This window comes from Gymnogyps californianus, chromosome 19 (assembly GCF_018139145.2).
Source record: "Gymnogyps californianus isolate 813 chromosome 19, ASM1813914v2, whole genome shotgun sequence".
NCBI classification, from domain to species: Eukaryota; Metazoa; Chordata; class Aves; order Accipitriformes; family Cathartidae; genus Gymnogyps; species Gymnogyps californianus.
Genome location: NC_059489.1, coordinates 13,722,785 through 13,749,101, shown reverse-complemented (window position 1 = coordinate 13,749,101; position 26,317 = coordinate 13,722,785). Strand labels below are relative to the sequence as shown.

At 43.3% G+C, this 26,317-nt stretch overlaps 1 pseudogene; it reads right to left on the bottom strand.

The window, feature by feature from the left end:
• Nucleotides 1–25,854, bottom strand: LOC127023890 (myosin heavy chain, skeletal muscle, adult-like; annotated as a pseudogene).
• Nucleotides 25,855–26,317: the final 463 nt, after the last annotated feature.

Sequence of the window (26,317 nt, the reverse complement as noted above, 5' to 3'; positions counted from 1 at the left end):
TCATTCTTCTCCTTCATTTTTCCTATAAATCTCACGGCTCTTCACTTGGAGCTTGTTGACCTGCGACTCTGCAATGTCAGCCCGCTCCTCGGCTTCCTCCAGGTCATGATGGATCTTGCGGAACTTGATGAGATTGACATTGGACTGTTCCTCCTGTGGGGGGAGAGGGAGCTGTGAAAACAGAAAGGCTGACACTTCCATTTTCCTCTACCTGTAGCCTGGGAATTCCTGAAGGAAGGGAAGGTCCATAGCCTCTGTTCCCACTTTCCAGCTCTTATCTACACCCTTAATACAGATCTTCTCTGTCTTTCTGGTTTCTTATCTAGAAAATTCACTAAAAGTTTGATGGAACTCCTTTTTATCTACAGAATAATACTAAAACTGTATTTTTTAACCAAATGCATACAGCAGTAAGGAGACTGAGGACATGCTATGTTGTATCTTAGAAGAACTTGTCAGATCAGGAATTCAATGCATCCATGTATGTCTGGATTTCAGAACTGAACTAAAAAGAAACCATTGCTGGTCACCTAAATATCTTCAAATATGATTGTGTTGAATTTGGAGTCCTGCTTCTTGATGACCCAGACTTGACGACCTGTAGAAGTAACACTGTTTGATGCTCTAGGCCTGTGGAATTCTGGCAAGACATTCACAGAAAATAAATACCTGTAAATGTATACAGACAGAAAGTAAGTGTCTGTCTCAAAGAGACAAGAGTAAACATCATTCAATTCCTAATCCAAGCAGTTATTAAATCCCCCTTTTCCCTCTTTCTGCCTACGTGCCTTCAATGACCATCTACCTCTTGTTGATTGGCATGTATTTCTAGAACAGGTACGTGTTACCTCTGAATGAAATACTTAGACAATCATCAACAACAACTATTCAATCCAAGGACTGGACTTTGAACTTCTAGGTTGACAGGAACCTTAGGCCACCATCCATCTCCCACTCACACAGGTCTAGCACGAACGTTAGATCTGGTTGCTCAGGGACTTGTTGAGTTTTGAGCATCCACAAGAATGAAGATTCCACAGCCTCTCTGGGCTTCTGTTTCAGCACTTAAGCACTTTCATGGTGGAAGTATTTATCCTAATGTCAGTCAGAATTTTGCTGATGCAACTTGTGCCATTTGGGCACTCACCCTTTGAATGTGCACCTCCAACACAAGTTTGTCTCTTTTTCAACAACACCACATTTGACCACTGAAGACATCAAAAAGAACTCTCCTTGATAAATCCATGCTGGCAGTTTCCAATCACCTTCTTCTCCTTCACGTGCCTTGACATTACTTCCAGGAGGATCTGGAACATAAGCTTCCCAGTGTCTGAAGTAAGGCTGACTTGCTGTGGCTTCCAAATCCTCCATCTTGCCCTTCTTTGAGTGCTTTTCCAGTCATCAGAGACTTTCACCACTTGCCATAAACTTGCAGTTAATAGAGAAATTGCAATGGCATCGGCCAGCTTCCCTAGCACAGCCAGATGCATCTGTCTAGTCTATTGGACTCATGTACGTCCAGTTCGCTTAAGTGGTTCCTAGCTCAATCTTCCTCTATATTTCGGCTTTCCAGGCACCATCCTTATATGTTCAGGCAATGTCCTTATACTCCTCACAGGACGCTCATCCCTGCTTCCACTTTCCATGTACTTCCTTTTTGTATTTGAGCTTAGTCAGAAATTCTCTATTCAGAATATATAGCCTCCTGCCAAAACTGCTTGACTTCCTGCACATTCCTGTGCTCTGTAGAGGTGGTCCTTAAAAACACAGCACTCCAGTCGTAAGAGCTAGCACACTGTGTCTGTGATCTCAGGGAGGTTTTATCTCTGCAGTAACTGTACATAGAATTCTAATTCCTCCTGCATGTTCTCCATGCTGTATGAGTTTGTCTACAGACACATGAGATGGTTTTGTTGTCATGCTGCTTTCTCAGGGGAGGTGTGAGAACCTTCCCCATCATGCTGTCCTCTCTGCATCCATTTGTCTTTTTATTTGGGCAATTTTGTTACCATCCCCCAATAAACCTAGTTTAAAGCCCACCTCACTGAATCAGCAAGCATACTGGCAAATATGCTCTCACCTTATTTGTTCATATAAATCCACCACTCCCCAGAAGTTCTTGTTCCTCACAAAACAAGATGTAGGCATAAAAGCCAAAGCCCTGCCTGTGACACCAGCCACATAACCAGCTGTTGAACTGAAGAATGCATCTTTTCATACCCAAGCAGTCCCCTTGATCAGCAGAATATCAGGGAGGACAACACCTGAGCTCCCATGTCATTCACTGTAGTCCCCAGAGCTCTGTAATCTCTGGGCAGTATCACTGAGTATCAGAAACAATGATTAACTCACGATGAAAGGGATCTCAGCAGCTTGCCTAGTCCTGCTTTCTTCTCAAAGCAGGACCCACATGCCTAGGAGAAACAATGGTTCATAATGTGATGGCTAGTCAAGATTTGTTAGTCCCTCCACAACATTAGAGCCCTTGGCAAATAGCAAACTTCCTGAGAAAGCAGATCTGGTTGGCAGATGAGTTCCTCCACCCTATTTAGAAAGGAGTGTCCAACCACTTTCACCACCACTTTGTGGAAGTATGGGTCAGGCTTACCTGGCCCAGATGCATCCTCTGAAGAAGCATATCTCACTTGTCACCAGACCCTGTATCTAGTCTGTAAGTGTACATCTGTAGGTGGTGAATGTGCCTTCTCCTGATGATAGATGTCAAAAGCGTCAAGCTTCTTGGAAGTCTCCATCAAGTGTAGCCTCAGGCAATCTGTCCTTCCATGTAATGCAGGGTTTGAGCTCTTGCACCTCCAGGGTGTCTCTGAGGACCTGTTGATCTCCTGTTTGGCATTCCAGAAACAACACAGCCTGCTCACATCCTCCTGCAGATCCTTCACTTGGCAATTCATCACCTGGACCAGAATGTATCAGCCCAAGCCTCAGGAAGAAAAACTGCACTCCAGCGAGACAAATCCATTTTTCCTCAGGACCTCTGTTTTGACTGAGAACTCTGAAGTGCTGGGTTGATCGCTCCACCTGGTGTTAGAAACTGATCCATAGCATGTTGCCACCATTTCTGGACCACTTCCAGGAGTCACCAACAATCTTGAGCAGCACCTCTGGGCCCCCCATCTGTATTAAATGCAGCATGAAATGCTAAATCACTGTTTGTGCACCCTGGTCATTTACATTCCCTAGAAATGGTATAAATAGAAGCACAGCAGCCTTCTAAGAATTCAGTCTACTTTTTCTCAGAGGTACCTTTCCATATTATGTGTAATTGTCATAAGTCTAGTATTCTTATCAAAAACACATTTCTATTAGTGTGGGACAGAAATACCAAATAAAACCATGGTCTTTTAAAAAAACCATAACAATTTAAAAATATTATATTAGTCAGATATCTTATAAGAAATTACTTAATTGTTGTATTATTGTGAAGGAGAATTGAGGATTATTTACATTTGAAAATAAGTTAATTTATAATCTGATATAGTCTTCATATTTTCAAATATAACTGTTTGCTTATTATTCTGTGAATTCCGAATCAGTCCCAAGGATACATTATCAAACCTGAAACATATCATGATAAAAAGAAAAAAACCAACTCATAAATGCTCAAAATCACTTCCTCAGTGGCCAAGTTTCTGCCTTTGAAAATGTCTTTGCCACCAGAGTGATACTTACAGCCTCCTCAGCTTGTCTCTTGTAGGATTTCACCTTCATTTGCAGCTTGTCCACCAGATCCTGCAGCCTGAGAATATTCTTCCGGTCTTCCTCAGACTAAAGCAGTCGGCAAACAGGAAAGAGAGTGAATTATTGGTTCAGCATCATGTGAGGATAACAGTTCCTCTAGGGAATGGTGTGTGCAAAATCTGACTTGCTGTGAGAAAACTCTGCCAGCCCAAGGAGGCCTCCTGCCTTACCTGGTAGGTCAGCTCCTGCACCCTCCTCTCATACTTGTGCACACCCTTCACGGCTTCAGTGCTGCGCTTCTGCTCAGCATCAACCTCCCCTTCCAGCTCCCACACCTGCAATGAGAAGCCCATCTTTGGAGCTTGCCTGGTATCTCTCCAAGGGACATGTTGTCCAAGGGCACTCTGGCCTCCAGCTTCTGGATTTGCTTCTTGCCTCCCTTCAGTGCCAACTGCTCGGCCTCATCCAGACGGTGCTGCAGGTCCTTCACCGTCTGGTCCAGGTTCTTCTTCATCCTCTCCAGGTGGGCGCTGGTGTCCTGCTCCTTCTTCAGCTCTTCTGCCAATCATGGCTGCCTGATGGGAGCAAAGGGTCAAAGCCATTTGGGGGCTGGAGACATTTTGGGGGAGCACACATCCACCATGAGCACTGAAAGGAGCCCCCGACTCACATCTGTGATGGCCTTCTTGGCCTTCTCTTCAGCATTGCGGGCTTCCTGGATCATCTCCTCCATTTCACCCTGAATTTGCATGATGTCTGTTTCCAGCTTCTTCTTGGTGTTGATCAAGCTGGTGTTCTGTACAAAGAGAGATAGCAAGACTTGTGTTCTGAGGCCTGCAATACCAAACCTGCAGGCTGAGCCAAGTCTTTACTCTTCAACCTTGCATTTCAAAATCTGGAATTCTTTTTAAAATGCTTGTTTACAAAATGTCAGTGCTGGGCTTAGGTGATGGGTTGTGAATATGCCTTCCCTCGTAGACAGCAGTAGAGAAGCTATTCCACACCATTCTCACAACCTGATCTCTGAAACATAGCAATCCTCTGCATTGGGTCTATGTGACTGGTTTCCACACAATGCCCTTACCTGGGTGTGGAGGAGCTGCACACGTTCAGTGGCATCCAGAAGCTCCTGCTCAGCCACTTTCCTCGACCGCTCCGTCTGCTCCAGGGCTGCCCGTAGCTCCTCAACTTCAGCCTGCAACAGGTTTGCTCTGCGCTCCACCATGGCCACCTGCTCCTTCGGGTCCTCCTGTGTCCTGAGAGCATCGTCCAAGTGTATCTGGGTATCCTGTAAAAGAGGCAAGAGAAATTGCAAGGCGGCAGTGCGCGCTTGGGTGCCAAAAATGTCACGGAAGCCTTTTCTCTTTCTGTAGCTTTGCTGAACGGACCTTGAGCACTGCCTGTGTGTTTCTCAGGTTCTTTTGTGCCTCCGCAGCCACGCAGTTGGCATGGCTCAGCTGGATCTCCATTTCATTCAGGTCTCCCTCCATCTTCTTCTTCAGCCGCAAGGCTTCATTCCTGCTCCTGATCTCAGCATCCAGGGTGCTCTGCATGGACTCCACAATTCTGAGGTGGTTTCTCTTCAGCTGGTCGATCTCCTCATCTTTCTCTGCTATCTTCCTGTCAATCTCAGACTTCACCTGGTTGAGCTCAAGCTGGAGGCGCAGGATCTTTCCCTCTTCATGTTCTAGGGAGGCCTGAATATGAAACAAACACTGTGTCAATAAAAGGATTTTACCTACAGTTGTTCTCTTCCAAACTACCTCCTAACACAGAGAAATGGGACTATTTTGCTCTGGATGATGTGGAAACTGAGGCCTGAGCTTAAGACCAAACAGATAGAGAGCAATGACATTTCCTTGACAGCCCCAAGCTTTTCTCTCTCACACTGCTCCTCAGTACCCCACTGTAAGGGACTGAAACAGTTAACGTCTGTCAATGTCTCAAACATTGTATCAACCAAGGTACAGTCTGCATAACAAAGAGGGAGGGACATTAGCAAGAAGTTGGTTGGCATGGACATAGGGGGTGTGCCGGAGGCTATGCAGTCCCTGTTCTGGCAGAACCAGCCTGGTAACCCACCATATATGGTCAGAGGTCACACAAAGTTTATTTGAGGAGGGGGCTTGTAGCTCCATGGCAAGTCCCTAAGACCACCACCCCAATAAGCCGCAGATGCTCAGTAGGTAAAGAACCATCTGGAATACTACCATGTATGTTGAGAACTGTGTAGAATGAACCCACATAAGTCTTCAGGAGGTGTGACTGTGGACAGAGATTTAGTCTATAAAAGACACAATTGCGAAGGGCCATGTTGCGCGCACCCACCACCAGAGGCCACGATGCAGAGCAGAGAGCATCGCTGGATCCAAGGGTGGTGATAACTTTCTTTCTCTTTCTCTCCCCTTTTCTTGTATCTCTCTTTTCCTCTCTCTGTTTTCTGACCTTATTCTGGGCACGTAAGGATAATATCATTGTGCGTTTGTCGTGGTAATATCATTGTGCGTTTGTCGTGGTAATATCATTGTGAGTTTGTCGTGGTGATATCATTGCGAGTTTGTCAGGGTAATATTGTGAGCTTGTCATGGTAATATCGTGTCGAGGAGTTTGTCGTGGTTATACTGTTTTGCCAAGCCACCATCCGTTGTTTTCTGCCAAGTTTTAAGCAAGTTTTGAGTAAAGTTGTGATCTGATTGAACCTCTAGAGTAATTGTCATTGCTCCGGATTACTGCACAGAGAATCAAAAGGTTAACCTCACCCTCACCCACCGAGTGGGACGGGACACCCGCTCTGGAAAACAATGATTATGGGCATGTACCTCAACTTCCTCCACCTCCAGAGCAGGCTGGATTTCAGATTTCTCCTGCTCAATCTGCTTCTTGACTTTCTCCAGCTCATGAATCGCCTTTCCTCCCTCGGCAATCTGCTCCGTGAGGTCGGCAATCTCCTCTGTGGGAACAAAGACCAACAGCATGGTCAGGCACAGAGCCGAATGGGAAGGGCCCTGCCCCACCAAGGTGACGGGCATCTTTGCCGACCTGCAGGCATAGACCCATGTGGAGCGGTGGGTAGTGGTGGATAGGGAGAAAGCCCAGCCAGGAGCAGAGGGCCAGGGACTTACGCTGCAAGTTCTTGTTCTCACGCTTCAGCGTTTCCAGGTGGTCCAAGGACTCCTCATAGGCATTCTTCATCTTGAACAGCTCCGTGCTGAGAGAGCGAGACTCCTTCTGGGAGGCTTCCAGCTCAGCCTGTGTTTCCTCATACTTCTGCTTCCATTCTGCCAGGATCTGAAGGGAAATGGGGCGTGAGTATGGATGTGGCAATCAGGAGGGGATGCTCTGCCCAGGAGCCCCAGGCCTGGAGCCCAAAAGACCTTGTCAAAGTTCTTCTGCTTCTTATCCAGAGCTGCGCAGGCAGCATTCGATCGCTCCACATCAATCATTAAGTCCTCCACTTCATTCTGCAGCCTCTGCTTTGTCTTTTCCAGGGAAGCACATTTGGCATTCACAGCCTCGACGTGTTCCTCTGCATCCTGCAGGCGCTGTGCCAGCTTCTTCCTGGGAGGTGGCAAGCACAGCTCATGGTTTGAGAGCAAAGTGGAGGCTGTGGTGTGTGGCTGATGGGCTTTTCACAACAGGACATTTTACCACTTCATCGAGTATGTATCCTATGCACAGACAGTGCAAGTCCTCTCCCAGCCAGTCATTATTTTCCCAGTTCTGATTCCCAGGCTTGAACAACCACTGTGCCTTCTCTGTCTACTGTCCACAGGTTTTCTGTATCATTCTCTGGGTCAGAGGAATATTTTCCTCTACATTTCCTAAACCAAACCCTTTGGAGGATATACTTTACCTCAGCACTTACCGTGCCCCAAAGCACAGCTTTAACTTTCTATGACAGTATTGCAGTTGTGTCTTCAAATTTCCCTTGTTACTCTACCCCTTTTTTTGCCTTCCCCACCTTCCCCACGTACTTGGCTTCCTCCAGCTCCTCTGTGCGCTGAATAGCGTCCGTCTCATATTTGGTTCTCCACTGGGCCACTTCACTGTTGGCCTTGGACAAGGCACGCTGCAGCTCCCCCTTGGCTTCCTGCTCCTCCTCATATTGTTCCCGGAGCAAGTCACAGTCATGGCGAGCAGACTGCAAGGCGTGGGCCAGGGCGTTCTTGGCCTGGGTATAGAGCAGGATTGGGTCAGGAATGGTAATATCCTGCGAAATCTCTTCCAATGCATTAATTTAACGCTGCAAACATGACTGCTGGGAGGGTGTAGGTGTTTGCAGTGAAGGACAGGTGTAAGCCTGGAGGACAAAATCCACTAATCACACTCCCAGCAGAAATGAAAATCTTCTCCCAGTATGGCTCATGCCAAGCAGACCCTGTCCCCACTAGGCACAGTGAAGTTAAGAGTGTTTTCCGTGGCCAGCTGTAGGAAAAGTCATCACCTTTATCTCTTCCTCTAAGTGCCTCTTGAGTTCCTCAATCTGTTGGGTGAAAGCCTGCTTGCCTCTTGACAGCTGAGAAATCAGAGCATCTTTCTCCTCCACCTGGCGTGAATATTCACCTAGGAAAGCACGCAGAAAGGAAATGTTTTCCTTGTCATTCATGACCCAAACAAACTGGTTTAGGATACTCTCCCATTCCACAGCACAGAGGAGGCTCTCTCACCTGATTCTGTCTGCAGACGAGCTCTTTGAGTGCTGAGGTCATTGATCATGCGCTGATGCTCTTCTTCCTTTGTCTTAATGTCACTCAGCTGGTCTTCCAGTGTGCGACACATCTTCTCCAGATTTGCCTGTGGAGATCACAGCGAATGAAAGAAGATTAGTATCTGGACACCTCCTCATTCTGAACAGCACAATTCTCACCAGAAAAATGTGAACAGACGTGCAAGTTATATACTGCTTATTGGTGTTAGAAGGTTAGAAATACAGTTCCATACAGAGACAGAGAGTTATATTGTAACAGGACCATATTTCAAAAAGATATGTTTCAGCATTATTTGTTTTCGAGTTGTTTTCAGTATATTTTTCAATACCTTGGCTTTGGAGACAGACTCCATGTTACTGGCCAAGTCGTCAATCTCCATCTTCAGCTCACTCTTCTCCTTCTCCAGCTTCTGCTTCACTCGTTGCAGGTTGTCGATCTGCTCCCCAAGCTCAGCTGTGCTGTCCGCATGCTTCTTCCGCAGGGTGGCAGCCGTGGCTTCGTGCTGCAGCGTGGCCTCTTCGAGGTCACAGCGCATCTTCTGAAATTCTGCCTCGCGCTTCTTGTTCATATCGATCTGAGCTGCAGTAGCCCCGCCTGCTTCTTCCAGGCGCTCGCTGATCTCCTCTAGCTCCCTCGAGAGGTCAGCCCGATGCTTCTCTGCTTTTGCCCGAGAGGCACGTTCAGCCTCAATTTCCTCCTCCAGTTCTTCAATACGAGCCTGGGGAACATTAGGCACCCTTCACACCCATGCCCTCCTCCTACCTGACCTGTGTCTGGGTGAGAGAGGGGAAGGAACAGAGACTTGCCTGCAGCTCCTTGATCTTCTTCTGTAACTGCATGCCCAGGGCTTGCTCATCCTCGATTTTGCTCTGGATCTGGTTGATTTCAAAGTCTTTCCTTTGGGCAAAGCAAACCGTGTTAGAGCTCAAAGAGAAAAGGCAAGTGCACCAGCCCAGCACTCACACTGTGGCCCCACAGCCACACTTACTTCTTCAGTTTCTCATCCAGCTGCTGCTTATCATTTTCCAAATCCATTATGCTGTCATGGGCCAGCTTCAGGTCTCCTTCGAGTTTCCTCTTAGCTCTCTCAAGGTCCATGCGCAGTTTCTTCTCTTGCTCCAGGGACCCTTCCAGCTAAACAGAACAAGACCATCAGGGCTCTGCCAGCCAGGTTGAACTCCATACCTGTCCTGTTCTTGCTGTCTGCCGGTGTGCTTACATCGTCCACTTGCTGCTCCAGCTTGGTCTTAGCTTTGGTCAGCGTATTGACTTTGTCCTCTTCTGCCTGCAGGTCGTCCAGTGTCTGCTGATGGGCCTCTTGGAGGGCTTTCTTCTCTTTTGTCAGCTTGGCGATGGTCTCGTCCAGGGCTGCCATCTCTTCTGTAATGTTTTTCACCTTGAAGAAGAAAACAATCTTGTTACAAGAATTGGAAATGGATCTCTCTTCCTTGAATGTGAGTCACAAAATCTGTTGTATACCTTGTTTTCTGTGGCATGTTTTTCCTTCTCAACCTTGGCCAGTGTTAACTCAAGGTCATCAATATCTTTCTTCAGCTCTGAACATTCATCCTCCAGTTTCCTCTTCTTGGCTGTCAGCTCAGGATTCATCTCGTTCTCATCTTCTGCTCTTTCAGTTATCTCCTTAACTTTTGCTTCCAGCTGGATTTTGGTTTTGATGAGCTGGTCACATCTTTCCTCAGCATCAGCCAAACTATCTGCTTCCTACAATAGAAAGAATTCTCGAAGTTTTTCTTATTACTAGTTATATCTTGTGATTTTTTCACTCATTCGATTTTGTTGCTTAGAATATTACATATGATATAATCAGTTTCTTATTTTTCACTGAAGTAATATTTCACAGCATAGCTCTATACTTAATCACACGTATTCTCTAGGTTTTGCTTCTGACCTTTGCCTCAGTGATCATTGCTAAGTAGCCTATTAATAAATCTGGTGAGGATTTGGAATCCAGCATTCTGACTCCTGAAGGAAATGCTCTTTCAGAAAAATTGAACCTACTCAACTAGAAGTGTATTCTCAGGGTAAAGGTGTCTCCCATGCTTTTCATCATACATTGAAGCCTCTGAAATGGTGGGAATTCTTTCACACCTCTGTTTACTCTTGTTCCTATTAGAATACTTCAGACAACATTTTAGTTAGTGTGACCATATGGTCATGTGTACTTTATATATATATATACATTTCACACTGTGTGTGTATACACGTATAGTTTTGTAAACTTTATATATATAATTTTATATATATACACACACTTTATGTGTAGATATATAATATACATATATATTCATATATATGTGTTTAAATGTTTTATATATGATATCTGTCATATATATGTTTCTATTTTTTATATAATTTATATACACACATATACTTTTATTGAAGGTATTTTCTTCTTTACATTGAGTCTGTGGGGATGTAAGATTGAAGTCCCTCCAATCCAAATCACCTGCCAGGGCCACATATAGTACAGTCTTATGTATGGCCCTTATTTATAAATTTGAGTTTCATCATGGTTGCCGTGCAGATCAATCTGTCCTATTTGATTCTGTTCTTTGGAAGGCATGTTTGATCTTCATTTTCTACTAACCAAGAAGTATGAAGTGCACTGATGGTACTCACAGCCTGCACTTGGAGCTGCAGGTCATTTTTCTCCTGCAGTAAGGCCACCATTTTCTCCTCCAGCTCCTTCCTCTTTGCCTCAGACTTTGCAAGCTCTTCCTTGGTTTTCTCAAACTCTTCCTTCATGTTGGCCATCTCCTCAGATTCTGCACTCTTCAGCAAGGGCTTGATCTTGAAGAACAGCTTCATCCAGGGCCAGTGCTTGACATTCATGAATGCATGAATGTTGTACTGGATGCAGAAGATGACCTCTTATGTGGTTGGGGCTGGAAGAGACCTCTGGAGGACATCTTGTCCAACCCTTCCTGTTCAAGCACAGTCACCTAGAGCAAGTTGCTCAGGACACATAGGAAGAATTGTCAGTGTGATGCCTGCAGAAACAATGGGCAATGAGAGGAGCTTTAAGAAGAATGTCTTCCTCCTCTCCACCATTCTCTGGTACTCCATTCTCATCAGGAAGCCCCTGCACTTGGCTTGTGTGCGAGTCATGAGCTGTGCCAATTCCTCATCCCTCATCTCCTCCAGGAGACCTATCAGCCCAGCTTTGAACACCTTGAGAAAGGGGATGACATAAGACATCACTCTTAGGTCATCAAAACACGAACAGATTACTTTTCCATAGGAATTACTGTTACCAAAGTCATTGAGAATTTATGGAAGAGGAAGGTGATATTTTAATTTTATTTAGTTCTCTAAATTGACTGTAACCACTCACACTTTCACACCAGTATACTCACAAACACCGGTGTGTATGTATCCAGGCAGTCTGAATGGTATGACTTGTCTGATACACAAGGAATTTCAGCTACCTATTCCTCACTACATCCTCTAGCTTTATCTTGATTGGCAGTCACAAACTGGCAACTGGACAGGCTTTTTTATCCGTTTTAGGAATCAATGACTTTGCAGAATGTTCTTTCACCTCAGAATATTGCTTCTTCACAAAACTCAGTGAAGACTGCTGTCCATTTTCTTTTGTTTTCTCGTTTTCTGTATCTTTTGGATACAGTCTTTCTGTTGCCATCATCCTAGTTAACAGAGCACAGACTGTCTGGTGATGGGACTACACTGTGGTCTTGGTGCAAGCTACATTTTCCTGCTACCACTTACAAATGCTACCACTTTTACTGCTGGCAAACATGTCCTTGGCTATTTATGCATGTTGTTGCTTTAGTCCTTGTACTGTTTTTGTTTCTAGTGCTTTTATGCATGTATATTTCTATTCATATTTTATTCATACCTATCTTAATATTTCTGTAACAAATCTCTATATTTTAACGAAGTTGTACTTGTACCTTGGTATGACCAAATTTATATTGGGTGTAATCAATGGCAATGGATACAAGGAGCTTCTCAGAAGCTTTCTTGCTATCCATGAACTGTCCCTCCGGGACAGCACTTGCATTCAACACCCTGTATCTGTAGGAAAAAAGAGAATGTAAGAATATCTTATTACCCAAGCCAACGTTCTTTTTTAAGCCAGGCTTGCTGGCTTCCCAACATGGCAGGACAATGTCTTAGATGAACCTTGACTGATTTTTTGAGACATTCCTTTATTAGATAGAGATACATTTTCTGAACAATGTGAGAAACTTTTGCTACAACTTACCCATTATAATTCTGTGTGGAATAGATGATACTACAGTATCACTGACAGTAAAGTAATTGTTAAAAAAAATGGGAACACTGTGTTAAATATTATAGTGAATGCATTATTTAAATAACTAACATATAGAGGTTACAAAAAAGCTGCATTAGTTTGGAATTTGAGCTAGCTGGGAGAGGAAGGAAACCTGACACACTGTCTAATCTGTCTCTAAGTAACTATATTGCTCTCAGGGCCCTGAAGGCACCAATAGGTCTTAACGGCCCTGACAAGCCTCACCTAGGGCCTCCACCATGGGCCCATGGGCTGCATTTCAGCTTAGGCCTGGGATCTCATGTCTTGCATGAGTTACATCATAGCTGTTCTCCAGCCCAGTCTCTGGCCTTGCTTTGTCTATAGACCTTGGACCTAAACTGTAGGTAGTTGTGTCCTCCATGGAGCTCTTGTATGGATATTGTAGCTTTGTTTCCAGTGCTGTCTCTAGCCCCATCTCCTGCTGCTCCTGACAGGACTACCTGGATGGCCCCTGGATCTGATTCAATGCTTGCCTTGTCTGGGATTGTTGATGGACCCCTTACCAGCTCCCAACTCTGGCCACCTTGTTCAGACCCTCTTGAACTGCACCCTGTTGGGTGTTGTTGGTGAGGGTCTGCCCTGGGGTCACCTTCAGCTCCCAGTTCTCCTCCTAGGGAGCAATTGTTGATCCCTGATAGTTGCTTATACAAATTCCAGCTGTTCTTGCAACAGACAATGTCAGGACCTTTCTAGGGAGGATACCAGTATGTCCTGTTTGCTTTCAATGAGTCATGTAATGCTATCAAAAGTACAGGTGAGACATATAGTGCTGGGTAAAGACAACAAAGAGTACTCATCCCATCCTTACAGAAGAGATATCAATGCTGTAACATGGTCCTAAATTGTCCCACCAGGTTAAGTTTTTATACATGTAAACTTAGCTATAATAAGACAGTATGCTGGAGAAACCTGACTTCTGTTTAAAGTCAGCATAGATAACTCTGCTGGGGAATCCTTTCCTGCAAATTCTGATCCCTTCCAACACGCCGTTGCACCGAAGCTGGTGCAGCACCAGTTCATGCTCCATGGCACCTTATAATTCAGAGCACAAGTGAATATTGTGGATTGCAACATAAAGATCTTCAGTATCACAGGAAAATCTCTATATACTAGAGACTTTTACCAGGTGTTTTTGTTTCATTGGGGATGATGCATCTCACAAAATGTGGGTGAGTGCTGCACAGATTGGTCATCAGCTTGTTTAGGTTCTCCTGAACAATTATGAACAGAAGTTTATATCAGTAAATGTTTGTTCTGCACTTTCACCTTTACAGTAAAACTACTATAATGCCATCAAACTGGCTGGAGCCATATGAATATAGTATTCTCTTTGTGATATGAATACTGTGATAAAATAAAACGTAAAAAATTTTGCCATTTTGCTCTGGAAAGCTCATAGACAGTGCTAATGACATAATATTTGATATCTTTCAGAAATTCTGTTCCAAATAATGAGTTAATTTGAGTGAATATTGGTATTCATTTTAAAAGGCTATTGTCTATGTTCCCTGTGGAGCCAAGTGTGAAAGATGCTTTTTTTATATGTGATTCAGAGGCAAGCACGAAGATGACAGTGGTGGAGAACTGGGCAACAGATTCCAGCTGTGGTCCAAAGCCTTGTAAACTGAACAGCTATTAGTAACATTCCCCCTGCCTCAAATCACATCTGAGAGGGCAGATTCCCAATTTTTTTAACCCATATCAAAAGAGGTATTTTTGAGATGTAAAAGTCATGTTTTTGAAAAGCCAGCTTTGGCAATAATGGTGGACACCAACAGAATAAAAACCAGTGTGGCAGAGGCTACCAAGTTTATCCTGGAAAACTCACAGTTTTTCAAGTGTGTGTTGTGAAACAGGAGTTTAGCAGGAAGAACAGGAGGAGAAATAAGAACAGGAGGACAACTAAGGAGACATTTACAAATGTCCTTCGTCCATGAGAGGTCTACACCTGTGCCAGTGACTGTTCCTGGAGCTGAGGCACACATGCCCATCTTCTACTCCAGGGGAGGCTGGACAAGGAGACCAAGAGCAAACCAAAAGCACTTCAGGAAGAAATAGGCCATTTGAAGAAGGGAGCCCTAAGGTGAAGGATGAGTATATGGTTCTGAATACCTGCAGGGAAGAACAGCGTCTTCACCTGGGAGAAGCATATGGAAAAGCCAGGCAGGAGGGCCCAGGTTTGAGAAAGAACTGTTAAGCCTCTGACTGGTTACCAGTCTAGAGCTCAAGATATGGGGATATTTCACACATACCAGACTAACTCCTAGAGTATGCAGCTGCCATGGGAAGAGTGAAGAAGTCATTTAATCAGAAAGGCAAAACAATCTCATTACAAGACTATATTTCACCTTGAAATATGAAGGAGAGGGAAAGAAGGCTTCCAGGCTATATAAGACAATTTTATTATGATAGCTGACAACATCATTGTAAAAGTAGGGGATAAAGGGATAAGCTCTGTATCCACTGCAACAGAGGTTAAATGACATGATGGATTTCCTTGCTATAAGAACATGGGTCAAGAACTTTAAAAAACTATGACTACAGCTTACCAAACTAGAACCAAGAACTATTCACATTTCAAGGGAGTTTATTTTCCATTTCCAGATCAGCAGAGATAACAAATTCTGTACTTACCTGGAAAATAGCTGAGACAGTCTGGAAAGAGGAAGCCGCCTTCTTGCCACCCTTCTTGCCACTACCACCTTCTGCACAATTGAAAAAAAATATATTTTTAAATTTTAACTTGTGATTCTCCCTGTACCTTGTGCCTGGATGAACCTAAAGATTTTGCGGAACTGACCTGCTTCTCCACCATAAGAGGCGAAGAGTAAGGCCAGTGTCTTCACAGATGATTTCTGGTACAACCCAATGACAGTTTCATTCAAGGGATCCTTGTTCTTCTCCAGCCAGCCAGAGATGTTGTCCACTGTACCAGCATAGTGCACCAGGAAGAAGTGGGCCTCAGCCTTGCCTTTGGCAGGCTTGGGCTTCTGGAATTTGTCAGACATGCCCAGATGCTGGTCGTAGAGCTTGTTCTTGAAAGAGATGTCAGTTGCCTTGGGGAACATGCACTCCTCTTCCAGGATGGAGAAGATGCCCATGGGCTGGAAGAAGGCAAAATAAACACAGATGTCAAATTGGCCTTCTGACACAAAGGTGGCTGGGCTTATCTCAATAGAGTACGAAATCACAAGTAAAGACTGTGGTATCAGTAAGACGATACTGCTGTCTCTTTTCAAATCCAAATAGCAGGGTTAAGCATGGATACTTACCCAGTTTACTTTCAAAGGCTCAGTGACTGATGGAAATTTACATTATTTGTGTCAGAAAATTTGAAAAATAAAGTTTAAAATGTCATATTCACAAAAACTCTTGGTCTAAACAACTCACAGTGTATGGATAAGTCTTAATAAAAGTGCTCTTTGCTCAAGATCCTCCTAGTCACTGAATGCCATGTCTCATAATGAACTTGACTTCTCTTTTATTGCTCCAGTTGATGCACATAAGAGGATGACTATCAGCTGGAAGTTGTGAACTTCCATCTTTTATATTGTAAATATTAAAAAAAAAAAAATCTCCAGTTATAGTTGTACTGCTAGGCAGAAATTAATCTATCAGAGCTTAAGAGAAACTTGCTGGCTCTATAGTGGAAACGAACTCTAGCTGTTCTGAAAGAATACTGTTATTGGGAGCTTTGCAGTGTTTTGGCTCTTGAAAAAATATTAGTACAGGGCTGCTGCCATGAAGCTGTTGAAACCTCACAGATAAAATAAGCTACATATTCAGGTATTTTGAATAACCAAAACTGAATGTTTGGACATGAATGTGGAAGAGTCCTCTGAAAACTGATGCCAAGTAACTATAGAATTCCCAGATGCATAATGCACCTGAACAGGAAGGATACCTTCTCAATGAGCTCAATGCAGGCAGCCAGGTCCATCCTAGAGTCAATGAATGTCCATTCAATTCCTTCCTTCTTGTACTCCTCCTGCTCCAGCACAAACATGTGGTGATTGAAGAACTGTCGCAGTTTCTCATTGGTGAAGTTGATGCACAGCTGCTCCAGGCTGTTGAACTGCAAAACACAGACAGATGCAGCTATTTTTGAACCATGTTCCTGCTTCTATGAAACAGTAAGATTTACTCCATTACTTTCCAGCTCAGACTAAATCTGTGGTTAGATCAGCTTGTAATTCACCTGTAGCACTCTTCTGCAGCATCTTTCCTGTAACAAGCATGTACCAGACACAGCTGAGCAGCCTGATCTGTGATTTATTTAACAGCTATGTCTAGTGGAAAGAGCCAATGGCAGGGCAAGTGTCCTTTTCCTAACACTGACTAGGGTTATTCGACATAGTAGGTGCCTGTGGTCAGAGGAACTCTATGTAAATGCACGTCATGCATCTGAAGACTAGCACTGCAGCTTTCTTCTCTCATGTCAGCACTCTGCTCTTGTCATGCAACAATGGTATCATATGTTAAAAGAGGAGAAACTTGAGAAATTTAAATTCACAAGCTTCCACAGTGAAAACTACACTATACTAAGTGCTATGTGCAGCATTCTCAATAACACCTTTCCCTTCATATTGAAGAAAGACAGAGTTCAAATTCAGTACTCTCAAAGGATTTTCTGGTATTCTTTGTAACAAATATTCCTAATTTGTACACAGTTATAAAGCACACTCAGGGAAAAAATTTAGAAGGTTAGTCCCTAGGCATGTTACAACACATCTTTGTGATTAAATTTTAATCTTTCAATTATACCATTCAAAATTTTCTCTTCTTTCAGATTAAATCCTTGGTTTTCACTGCATCCTGAAACACATAATTTTTGATGCCCTAGTACATCAAAACTGACGTTGCAAAAAGCCCATGTTCCTTTGCCACCATTTTCAGCCTATAATGGCTCATCTGACAGTCCTTTAACACCCACTTTCTATGCCTTATAAGAATTTTTGTACTTCTGGAGAGTGTTATTATTGAGTTGTTCTTCATGTAAATCCATAACCTTTGTATAGCCAGGTGCTTCTGAGCTCCTGTAAGTGCATAATCATTTTTCCACTATGATATAAAATAAAACAATGTATTTCTCTGAGTTTTCTTAATAGTTGGATGGCTCTTCTAAGAAGCATTTAACAAACTCTTTTCCTTGCAGCAAAGATCTTGAAGCCAGCAATGTCCAGGACACCAATGAAGTACTGTCTGGGCTGCTTGGTATCCAGCTGTTGATTGATATGAACAACCATCCACAAGAACAATGTCTCATAGACAGCCTTTGCCAGAGCACCCACTGAATTGTGCACCTGTACCAGAAGGAAAGAAAGTTACCATGTGGATCTGAAGAGAATGCTCATGATGTTAATTCAAGCCAGAGGTTCCCAGTCACCAGCTGGTTGTTACCTGCTGCACAGTTTGACCCTTGGTCACATATTCATTCCCAACCTTGACTCGAGGGTAGCACAGGGCCTTAAGCATGTCAGCTGAGTTCAGACCCATCAGGTAGGCAGCCTTGTCAGCAACTGATAACTGAAAGACAGAGAAGAATAATCAATTATTGGATTATGCACAGGTTTTGATAAAATTATTTCAAAACAAAATATTCCCTGAAGGCTACTTTATAAATGTCATAGAATCATAGAATATCCTGATTTGGAAGGGACCCACAAGGATCATCGAGTCCAACTCCTGTCTCCACACAGGGCAACCTAGAAGTTAAACCATATATCTAAGAGCATTGTCCAAATGCTTCTCAAACACTGACAGGCTTGGGGCCGTGATCACTTCCCTGGGGAGCTTGTTTTGGTGCTTGACCACCCTCTCAGTGAAGAACGTTTTCCTAATATCCAATCTGAACTTCCCCTGACACAGCTCTAAGCCATTCCCCTCACATCCTTTCACCATACAGCAGAGATCAGCACCTCACTCCCCACTCCCCCTCATCAGGAAGTTGTAGACAGCAATGAGGTCACCCCTCAGTCTCCTCTAAACTAAACAAACCTAGTATCCTCAGCCGTTCCTCATAAGTCATGCCCTCTAGTCCTTTCACCATCTTTTATGCCCTCCTTTGAACACATTCAAATATTTTTATATCCTTTTCATATTGCGGAGCCCAAAACTGCACACAGTGCTCGAGGTGAGGCTGTACGAATGTTGAGTATAGTGGTACAACCAATTCTTTTGACTAGTTAGCTATACTGTGCTTAATGCACCCCAGGGGTACGGTTGGCCCTTTTGGCCACCAGGGTACATTGTTGACTCATCAACCAAAACGTCCGGATCCCTTTCTGCAGGGCTGCACTCCAGCCTCTTGATCCCCAATCTATATGTGCATCGAGGATTATACTGTCTCAGGTGCAGAATCCAGCACTTGTCCTTGTTAAATTTCATGCGGTTGGCGATTGCCCAGCACTCTAATCTATCAAGATCTCTCTGTAAGACTTCTCTACGCTCAAGGTAATCAATGGTTCCTCCTAATTTAGTATCAGCGGCAAACTTAACTTAGTGTGCACTTAACTCCCGTTTCCAGGTCATTGATAAAAACACTGAAGAGAATTAGACCTAAAATTGAGCCCTGGGGAACACCACTAGCGACTGGTCACCAGCCAGACGTTACCACATTTACTACAACCCTCTGAGTCTGACCCTTCAGCCAATTGTTCACCCATTGTATTGTGTACATGTCTAGCTGTATGCTGGATATTTTGTCCAGAGGGATACTGTGAGAGACAGTATCAAAAGTTTTGCTAAAATCCCCAAAAAACACATCCATTGCCTTCCCTTCATCCACTAGGTGGGTAACCTTGTCATAAAAGGATATTAAGTTAGTAAGGCATGACTTTCCCTTCATAAACCCTTGTTGGCTTTGACCAATGACTGCATTGTCTTTCAAGTGGTTTTTAATAACTCCCAGAATAATCTTCTCCATATTTTTACCAGGCACCAAAGTGAGACTGACAGGCCTATAATTACCAGAATCTTCTTTTTTGCCCTGTTTGAAAATTGGAATAACATTTGCTAGCTTCCAGTCCACTGGGACCTCTCCAGATTCCCAAGATGGTTGATAAATAACTGAGCAAGGTCTCACAATAACACTGGCCAACTCTTTCAGTACCCTGGGATGAATCCCATTTGGGCCCATAGACTTATGTGCATTCAGTTGCAGCAGCAAATCCCATACAAGTTCAAAGACAACTAGGAGCTTATCACTCCCCTAGTAGCGGTCCTCCAACCCTGGGCTCCTGGGGTCTCAGGGCCCATCATTGGTGTTAAAGACAGAGGCAAAGAAGGCATTAAATGTCTCTGCTTTATCTTTATCCTTACTTATGAGCTGACCAACCTCATCGAGTAATGGACCACTGTTTTCTTTAGTCCTCCTTTTGCTGTTAACATACTTTAAAAAGTCTTTTTGTTATCCAGCACAATACTGGTCAGCTTCAACTCCAACTGAACTTTGGCTGTATGAATTTTCTCCCTAAAGTGGTCAACAGCATCTCTGCAGTCCTCCTATATAGCCTGACCTTGCTTCCAAAGTCCATACACTTTCTTTTTCCTCCTAAGTTCTAGAAGGAGATCCCTGTTCAGTCAAGCCACCTTCTGCCCTGCTTGCTTGACTTCTGACACATTGGAATTGCCTGCTCCTGTGCTCTTAAAAGATGGCTCTCAAAAAGTGACCAGTATTTATGGAGCTCAATATCCTTGAAAACAGGTTCCCAGGGGAACTTACTAACTAGTTCCTCGAGCATCCTAAAGTCTGCTCTCCCAAAATCCAGGGTAGTAGCTCTGCTGACAGTTTTTCTCATATCACCAAAGATTTTAAATGCAACCATTTCATGATCACTGTGGCCAAGACAGCCACCAATCATCACATTACCTACAAGAAGATGTCTACACACAACAGATCTAGGAGGGCACCTTTCCTAGCTGGCTCCCTCAGTACCTGTGTCAAGAAGTTATCTTCAACGTGTTTCAGGAATTTCCTGGACCTGTTCATGTCTACTGTATGATAGTCCCAGTTAACATCTGGGAAGTTGAAGTCAGCCATAAGGACAAGGGCAACGGATCTAGAGATTTCCCTTAATTCCGTATAGAATAGTACATCAGTGTCACCATCCTGGCCAGGTGATCTATAGTAGATTCCCACAACAACATCTGCTTTATTAGATTTTCCCCTAATCCTTACACAGAGACTTTCAACCATGTCATCCCCAACTGCAAGTGCTGTACAGTCCAACTCCTCCTTTACATACAGTGCTGTCCCTCCACCTTTCCTGTCCTGCCTCTCACTCCTGAAGACCCTATAACTATCCATCACAGCACTCCAGTCACAGGCCTCTTCCCACCAAGTTTCACTTGATGTTGTAGCCAATGATGTTGTAGCTCTGGGATTGAGCCAAAGCTTCTGGTTCCTCTTGTTTATTCCTCATACTGCATGCATTAGTGTACAAACGTTTCAAATGCGTTCCAGAGCACTCAGTACATTGTGGAGAAGAGTGTAAGCTCTCACTAGCACACCATCATCCCTCAGATGTTGTCATGCCATCACATAGCTTAATCTCTAGTAAGCCTAATTTTATCCCTTTCCTCCTTCAAATCTAGTTTAAAGCTCTTTCAATCAGTCCCACTAACTCATGAGCAAAAATATTTTTCCCCCACTGAGAAAGGTGAATCCCATCAGGCCCCAGCAGGCCTGGTGTCACGTAGATCATCCCATGATTGAAAAACCCAAAATTCTGGCAGTGACACCAGCTTTGGAGTCAGGTATTGATAAACCATGTCTGCCTGTTTCTTTCAATGTCATTCCCTAGCACTGGGACGATAGAGGAGAGACAATGTCATGTGAGACAAAGAAAGAGATTTCAGAGCCAAGAGAACTAAAAATTTAGAATTCAGGCTGAAAGATAATGAGAAGAAGATATCTAAGCAATCTTTTTGTCCTTGGAATGATGAACTCAGCTTCTTAAAAAAAAAAAAATCTCTTCTTAGAAGGAAAAAAGCTTGTCATTTTCAAAAAAGAGCTTTTCTACAGACTCTGTTGGTATTACAATACAACATTTTGCTGGTAGTACAGAGAGATCAGTAGCAAATTATCCTAATATCTTCTGTGCCATCCGGTTCTGTCTGCCTCTCATGCTGCTTCTGCTTGAACTTCAAGTTCCCGTAGTGCATGACAGCCCCTGTCAGCTTGTAGATGGCTGTTTTCTCATCAGCAGTGAAGCCCAGGATGTCAATGGCACTCTGGCAACAGAATCAGTCAAATAAACCTCTGGGCCATTAAACGGAACTTTCACCATACCAATATGCTCTGTGTCACTTACATCTGTAGCCATCAGCTCCTCCTGGTCATTAATGCTGGCAACAGTGATCTCACCTTGACTCACAAAGTGATAGTCATATGGGTTGGTGGTAATGAGGAGCATGTCTGTAAAGAGGAATAGGACATATCTGAGCATAAGAATGAAGATAAATGTTCAACACGTTCAGATTCCATCAAAAAATTTATAATACTTCCTACCAATTAGCTCTGGCTTCTTGTTGGACATGATCTGATAGAATATGTGGTAACTTCTTTCTGCCTTGAGCTGGAAAGTGACTCTGGACTTCTCCAGCAGATCTGGTAAGGACGGTAGGACAGAGTTAGGCCTGAGAAAGTACACTGAGGTAGAAAGGAAGGAAGGAATGTGACGAGGTCAGGAGGTCTCTTACATGTTTCAATGTCAGCAGAAGCCAATTTGCCTGTGGCCCCAAAGTGAATCCTGATGAATTTACCCTTAAGAGAGGAGGAAACAAAAAAAAGAGATGACAGTTTTAAGGAGAGGATAAGTAGACTGAGTTTGGACAACAGAAGGGAAGCTCTACTTCCTAAAGGGAGTTATAGAGAAGTCAGAGCTAGACTTTTCTCAGAGGTTTACTATGAAAGCACAAATGGCAACATCACACATTGCAGCAAGAGAAATTCTGACTAGACATGAAGACCAGTGTTTTTACTGTAAGTGCATTGTGGTTTTGGGAAAGGTACCCAGAGGCTGTGGAATCTCTAGTCTTGGAGATTTTCAAAACTTGACTGTATCAGGCCCCAAAGAATCTGATCTAGATTTGAAGTAAGTCCTGCTGAGGATGGGCTAGAGAATGAAAATTTTATACAATGAAAAAAAGATGTATATATCATTCTACCAGTTTACCATTTCAGGATATATTTTTATTGAATGTATACTTAGTTTCCATTTAAAGTTTTATTTCTGTCATTTATATATGTAGTCTACCTTTTGTTTCAATACTTAGCAGTAAAATGAGGAAATATTTGAGGAAACATGAATATAAATTTCTTATTGTTGAACTTCAGGAAGCAATCAATAACAATACACTTCTTCCTACTTGTAAACCGAAGCTGATTTTGACTGAAAACTCACAAAGCGTGAAGAATTGTCATTCCTCATGGTCTCAGCATTTCCAAAGGCCTCCAGCAGTGGGTTGGCACTGATGATTTGACCTTCAAGTGTTCCCTACAGGATAATTACTGTTAAACCACATAGTTCAATCCACATAACAACTGCAGAACTAGACAAAATGTTAGTAACTGGTAACTCACCTGCATTTTGCCTGACTGCTGTTTCTCCTCCTTCTTCTCCCCACTCACTGCAATTGTTGCAAAGTACTGGATGACACGGTTTGTGTTCACAGTCTTCCCTGCACCGGATTCTCTGCTGTCAAACCAAAGAGAGAGACAGAGAGTGTGTGATCAGGCAGGAGGGCACCGGGCAGCCCTGCAGGGACCTGAGCAGGTGGTGTACATATGTGATCAGGATTGACTGGTTCTCACGATCTGTGAAAGAGGCAGAAATAAAGAAACTTTAACACTAATGAATGACACAGAAAATACTGGAAGTGGTCTAAAAATAAGAAATCATGATAGTTGTGTGACAAAAATATTTGTTTGGAAGTTAAGTAACTCCCCTCGGTAATACTCTGCCTTAGGAAAGATTTTGGATTCTATCAAAAATGAAACCTTTCAGCAAAGCTTTTTTTCCCCCTTTCTGTTTCCTTTCCTTTGTTAATTCATCTTTTTATCAAATACAGAAGAATGAATGTTTTCTATTGTAGGTTTTTTCACCATCTTCATTTTCTCTTTTGATTTTTTGCTAGGTTTCTTGCAAATCTTAGGAGTTGAGTATGTTTTAAAAGTTACAGAGTGGAAAAAAAAAGAAAATAAAAGAGAAAATATGCAAATGAAATTAAAATTGTAGGTTAATGTTAGGTTACATGATAAAAGCTCATCTGCACCCCTCCCAGCATAAAGAATCAATGGCAAGTAGGGGAGTCCAAATAATACCCTGCTGCAGCTGTTTCCAGGCTCATCAGAGGAGCAATCAGCCAGTTGAAAACATATCCTCTCTTTCTGTACTTTAGGCATTATTCTTTCAGGCACGTATATCCTTGGCTGCAGAAGATTAAAACAGACACCTTACCAGAAAAAGACTCCATAGGTATATCTAAACTAACTTTGTAATGTAATCCAGGGAGTGATTCTTATCCATTCAAGCCACTAGCCCAGAGAGACACAAATCCATATGATTCATGACCAGTTCCCTCTAGAATACAATGTTGTCTGCTTGCAATTGACTAGCATTTGGAAAAATCCCTGACTTAACACGCAACACCTATACCATGTTGTCATACCTGATCTTAATTCTTTACTCACTCAAGTCCACAACGCTATGCCTTACACATGTCCAACTTCTTGTTTCCAGCGTTATTATGCACATCATACAGCCTTGTGCACTGCAATTTCACCACATGACTAGGCAGCTACATGCAAGTCAAAACCTTTGTCATTTTTAGTTTTCATTATTTCAACTGAAAATACTGAGAGCTGCACTCATGCAATCCACCCCACCATGTCCCATAGGCAGCCACAGAGACTTCCACGCTAAGGAACTCCTCAAATGTTTGGTAGGCCAGGGTAGCTACAGCACACTGCTACAAGAGGAAGCCACTTTTTTGGCTTGAAACATTCTCATTATTTTCTTATTGTTCTTTAAGAATTAATATCTTTTTATACTGTGCCCAAAAGAAGGAGCTTTATTGCCCACTGAAATAATGTTTTTGTGGCATAAAGCTCAGATGTGCACTGTTGAAACCCTGAAATGGTACATTAAGGTGCTAAACCTGCTGTGATATCATTGGAGGACTTAATCAAGAAGAGGAAAAAAGATCTGGAGTAATTCACTGTATGCTACTTACTGTAATAGTCCTTAGAGCTATACACAGCTTCTCGCAGATTTGGTTTAAATGGACATCTAGAATCTTTGGAGTAACACAATATGGGTGATCTGGGAAATGACCCTGGAAAGAAACAATCCAAACTGAGAGTTTACACACAACTTGTTATTCCCCTGAAAGGTATTCACAGTATAATTGCCTTAAGGGAGTTACAGCTACTCACCAGTTAGTGTGGACTGATAGGCATTGTCAGAGATGGAGAAGATGTGTGGAGGGGCCTCCTGGCGCTTCTTGCCTCGGTAGGCCAACACCACCTCTGGGTTGTACACCGGCAGCCACTTGTAGGGGTTGACAGTGACACAGAAGAGACCCGAGTAGGTCTGCGAGGAAGGGAGAGAGCACGTTGGCTTCCACTTAGCCTGGCAGAGCAGTTCCTCCTAGCTACCCAAAGGAAGACTGCTGCTGGTACTTACGTAGATCATCCAGGCTGCATAACGCTCTTTGAGGTTGTACAGCACAGCGGGTTCATGGAGGTGGGTCATCATGGCCATGTCCTTGATTTTATCGTACTTGAGAGGGTTCATGGCGAAGATTTGATCTTCCTTCACAGTCAGAGTCTGACGAAGAATAAAGAAATGCATGTATGTCAGCTAAGAGCTGAGACTGGGAATTACATACCGTTTTTAAACCTTGGTTTTTACTCACTTCTGCTGCTTCAGACTTGACAGTGACCTTCCCTGACTCCCTGCTCTGAATTGTCCCTTTCACAAAGGATTCTTTAGGATGTACCACAAAGATAGATGTCTTGGCATCGAAAGGCTTGTTCTGGGCCTTGATTCTTTCCTTTTCTGACTTTCGGAGATAGGGAGCTGCCTCCCCAAAGATGGCCATCTCAGTGTCCAAAGACATGGCTGCAGTATATTTGGGCTACACCTGTAGAGAACTCTGATGGGCAAAATGTTATTTCATGACAATACTGTCTTCAGGAGGATTAAAACTCTCCTATCAGAGGCTTGCTTTATGATCAGTCTGGTGGCAACAGCAATTTAAGTTATCCTTGCCCTGTCATGCCATGACGTACTACTCCCTTTGCTGCGTTAGCACAAATAATTTTCTGATAGACATTAACTGCATCCACCTTTAGAAAATAAAAGAAAATTGTTTTTTCCCATCAGCCAGTTCTAGGATACAGTTCAGAAAAGGGTCTTTCTTACTAACAAGCAGGAACAGTAACTTCAGTTCTAATGGCGTGCTTCAGAGTGGAGACAAACTTTTCAGAAGTACCTATCAAAATGAAAGAGGGAGCTGTTCCTCACTCACTAGTCTGGCTTTAAACATCTAAAAGTTATACAGGCTCTAACAAGCATCTCTT